A 5,118-nucleotide genomic window follows, 5' to 3' on the forward strand; every position below is an offset into this window, starting at 1 on the left:
AAACTACACCTGCTCGTTTGATGGTCGGGGCATTTTCTTCCCTTTTTCTCCTGCACCACCTACTTCAGGAGCACCCCCCCCCCCCCTACTATCAGGGGGGATATGTCCCCACTGTCAAGCCAGTGAAGTGTACGTAGTCTTCTTTGGCTTCTCTCGCCAGGAAGGGGTTCCTTGGGCCACTCCCTTCCCTTGTTTCTGCTAGTGGGAAAGATGACACCCACCAGTGGCTGAAGAGCTCAAAAGCAGCTGGTCATAGGGCTTCACGATCATCCTCAGTCCCTGAGACTCAGCCAGTGAAGTCCACCCAGCCAGTGAAACTCAAGGAGCAGGGAGAGAAATCCAAAAAGAAAACCCCTATGACCAAGGAAATTGCGGTGGCACTCACACCACCGCTACCCACAAGCTCTGCGTCTGAGGGTGGGGTGGAGATTTTTTCGTCTGCTGATCTAGATGTCGCCAGACCCTCAGACACAATGGATATATACTGCTCGGGCAAATAAATTGGTGGCAGCATGTGACTTGAGGTGTGAAATGCCTCATTGAATGTTCCATGCCTTCCCACTCTCACGTTGACGTCATCCTCCAGTGGAATGGCTGCGTTTTTTTCCACCACCTGGCTGAGCTATGGCCACTGTTGAGCTTTACACTTGCAGTCTGCATTGCCCTCCAGGAAAGCTGGTTCCCAGCAATGTGGACTCCTGCCCACCATGGCTATAGGGGATATTAAAAGAACCATAACGACTATAATAATGTTAGGTGGAGTTTGAGTCTATGTCCTAAACTTAATCTGTAGTGACACTGTGCGCCTTCAAACCCCTCTTGAAGCTGTGGCTGTCACAATGACGAAGCAGGAAATAAGTCTGCAATGTATATCTTCCTCCAGATGGTGCTGTACCCCTGGATATATTAGCTGCACTGGTTAACTCCCTTTACCTTTCCTACTTTCGGGAGATTTTAATGGCACCAAACTTACTGGCTGAGGCAGAGATGTCGAAACTTTCTCAGTTCGACCTCTGCCTCATAAATACTGGGGCTGCCACATCAGTGAGGCTCATTGATTTATCAGTTTGGAACCCAGGACTTCACCCATCTATCCACTGGAGAGAATATGACGACCTGTGTGATAGGGACCCCCATCTTCCTGTCACTGCCCCTGCGTCAGACCCATGCATGCCTGCCCAGATGGGCTTTAAACAAGGCAGACTGGGAAAATTTGACCTCTGCCACCATTGAATCCTCCCACACGGTAACATTAATGTGACGGTTGAGCAGGTAACAACAGCAACAACAAGTGTTTCTGCAGCAGAAAACACGATCCCTCGCTCTTTAAGTTGCCAGAGTCGTAACGCAGTCCCTCGGTCGCCGGAAGTCGCTGAAGCAATTAAGAAGCGTCGGCGAGCTCAACAACGGCATAAGCGGCACCTTTCCTTGGAGCACCTCACTGCCTTTAAACGCCTCCGTGCCCACCTTCCCCAACTTAACAAATGATGGAAACGGGATTGTTGGGGGAGAGAAGTCTCGACCGTTGGATGCCATACGTCACCTTCCCAAGTCTAGGCAAAGATCAAACATCTTTCGGGTAGCAGGCCCCAACAGGTGTCCCTGGTACTACCATAAATGGCGTGTTATCTACCGACGAAAATGCAATTGCCGGGCACTTTGCTCAAGCCTCTGTGTCGGAAAATTACCCCCCCCCCCCCCCGCCCTAGCGTTTCAGACTCTAAAAAATGGCTCTGAGCACTATAGGACTTAACTTCTGAGGTCATCAGTCCCCTAGAACGTAGAACTACTTAAACCTAACTAACCTAAGGACGTCACACACACCCATGCCCGTGGCAGGATTCGAACCTGCGACCGTAGTGGTTGCGCGGTTCCAGACGGTAGCGACTAGAACCGCTCGGCCACCCCGGCCGGCCGAACTCTAAACGCAACTGGAAGGGAACGTCCTCTCATTTACTACACGCCACAGTGAATCCTATAACGCCCAATTTACAGAGTGGGAGCTCCTCAGTGCCCTAGCACATTGCCCCAGCACAGCCCCTGGGCCAGATCGAATCCACAGCCAGATGATAAAACATCTCATCCGACTACAAGCGACATCTTCTACCGGATTTGGTGCGATGGCGTCTTTCCATCGCAATGATAGGAGAGCACAATCATTCCAGTGCTCAAACCTGGTAAAAACCCGCTATCGCCCCATCAGCCTCGCCAAAGTTCTTTGTAAGCTGCTGCAACGTATGGTATGTCGGTGGTTGCGTTGGGTCCTGGAGTCACATGGCCTGCTGGCTCCATGTCAGGGCGGCTTCTGCCAGGGTCGCTCTACCACTGATACTCTTGTCCATCTGAACAGCCTTTTCCCGACTCCAGCACCTGCTCATGTACACCTCCGTGGTGTACACCTGGTCTGCAGCTTTGTATGGACCTTTCACATGGCCCTAAGGACTTAATTAACCCTGTGGCTCTCCACTGTCACCTCCTCTCGATTGTTAATGTGTTCTGGGGCTCTGAAGTGTTATACATTGATGACTCCGTGGCTGATGGTCGTGTTGGCTTTGCCTACGTTCACGGCGGCCATATTGAACAGCATTTCTTACCCGATGGCTGTAGTGTATTTACTGCAGAGCTGGTGGCCATTTCTCGTACACTTCAGCATCTCTGTTCATGTCCTGGGGAGTCTTCTCATGTACTGAATCCTTGAGCAGCCTACAAGCTATCAACCAGGGCTACCATCGTCATTCTTTGGTAGCGTTCATCCAGGAGTCCATCTATGCCCTGGAATGGTCCAGTCGTTCTGCTGTATTTGCCTGGACCCCTGGTCACATCGTAATCCCGGGAAATGAACTTCGACAGGCTGGCCAAACAGGCTACACGGAAACCACTTCTGGAGATGGGCATCCCCACAACTCACCTGTGTTGGTTACTACGCCACAAGGTTTTTACCTTTGGGAGACGGAATGGCAAAATCTCAGCATGCACAATAAACTGAGAGCCATTAAGGGGACCAGGAAAGAGTGGAAGTCCTCAATGAGGGCCTCTCGCAGGGACTCCATGGTTATCTGCCGGCTCCGCATTGGCCATGCCTCGGCTACCCACGGCTACCTCCTTTGCAGTGATGATCCATATCAGTGTCGGTGCGGCGCCCGGTTGACAGTGACCCATATTCTTCCTATCTGTCCTTCTTTGGCTGCTGTGCTACTTCATCTTCGGTTGTTGGACAACGCCTCATCGGCTGATACGGCCTTAGTTTCAGCCGTGAGGGTGGGTTTCATCATTCGATCTGAGTTTCAGCGCCTGTCCTTTGTCCCCCTGTGTCCCCCACCCTAGTGCTTTTAGGGTGCCTGGCTTTTTATTTTCGTGGTGGGCCAGCCGCTGTAATCTGCTTTCACTCTCTCTTCTTGCATCTTTCTGTTTCTTGTTCTTTTGTTCTTTTTAGTGTTTGTTGCGTTTCCTTCGTTCTTGTGGTCTTTACTTTCTTTCCGTTTTATGTTATATGTCTCATCTATTCTATTTTCACGCTTGTGGTATCGTTTTATTAGGAACAAGGGTCCAATGACCACGCTGTTTGGTCTCCTTCCTCTTCTTTTTAAACCAACCAACCAACCGATTATGTATCTCTTCCTAAGACACACTTTCACCATTCCCAAGAAAAGCAAATGATATATATCTGTCCATTTCAGATTTTCACTCGATATTGTTTTATGTCACCAGCATTTGGTTAGTTGAGAACTATTATACTTAGTAGGTGATGTGTGTAAGATTGGATGTGGTCACGAGGCTTATGAAGTATGTCTTGGAATGTGAAGTGACCTAGTTTTTGTTACGATGTGTTCCTTGGTATGGAGGTAGGTATAGATACGACGTGCAGACTTGCAGTTTCAGCAAATCGACAACCATATGGGCGATGGATTTTATGGAGAAAATTATGGCAGTCATGATAATAGTGCAGATACTGATATTTCTAAAGCCACAGTGGTCAGGAGGAGGTATTTCTAATACTTTGCTTATTGTCTGATGTCATATTGGCGATACGATCGTAATGTTTAATTGTAATTACCCTGATAAGTATATGGATTGTTTTCTAGGACGATTCTGCCTGACGTGCAGGTGCGTGACAGATAGCCAGTGACTGCAACGAATTGAAATTTACGGCTTACACCAGAAGCCATCACTTAACCACCCAAACTGGGGTGCCAACATGCAGCTGACCTAACCGTGTCGCCCTCTAGGTGGATGAATAGCGAACTACCATTCAGTTCCTACTGGGTAACCTTCATAGTCGCGTGTGTTCGGTGTGTGCTCTGTGTAAATCTGAAAAGATTCAGTATGGGCGAGTGTGTGCGCTGGGCAGTTACTCCTCCCCATGTAAATTGAGCTGTTGACTGCTTGTACCGCCATTCTACGTATTTCCCATCTTTATTTGGTTGAGGGAACATCGGTTGTTGGGTGTGCATGTAATGATGAAAAACAGCTGGAGGAGAGGTTTGCTGGTTCTCTATTTATTAGAAGCACTTACGATTATAAGTATAAAACTTTAGTTGAATTCATAAAGTGCAAGGATTATATGTAATCTGTTGTATCACTGACATTGGTATCCGTTAAAAATATGAGTGGAACAACCTTCCCCTATTATCAAGTATTCATGTAAAGATCTTCACAGACGAGATGACTTTCTAGTTACTCAGTGGACTGCAGCATGTCTCACATGGCTTCGCTTCAGTTTCAGGTTTCTACAGATATAATTTCCGCTCTTTACCTTCAGAATTGTACTGACATATGGTTGACACCAAGAACAGTCGCGTATATGGTATGATATTCCGGCAAACTACGTGAAAATTAATGAAATTCCAGAAATTTTCTTACGCTACTCGATGACTTCAGCAAAAAAGTTTCCTAAATAAGTCCTTTTTTTTGGGAAGGGGGCGTGAAAAATTGCATATTGCAGCTGATATCGGTTTCGAAATTGGTAAAGTAATACACTATTTCTCATCGTATGTGTTCAGAAAGTAAATCTTAAAATTCCATAGTCTGGAGATGATCGCAGTTGGTTGAAGAAACCACGGCAACAAGCAGGCCAGATCGGAAACAGCACCATTAGCGGACACCTTTGTGCCAGAGGAG

This window comes from Schistocerca serialis, chromosome 5 (genome assembly GCF_023864345.2).
Source record: "Schistocerca serialis cubense isolate TAMUIC-IGC-003099 chromosome 5, iqSchSeri2.2, whole genome shotgun sequence".
Classification (NCBI taxonomy): domain Eukaryota; kingdom Metazoa; phylum Arthropoda; class Insecta; order Orthoptera; family Acrididae; genus Schistocerca; species Schistocerca serialis.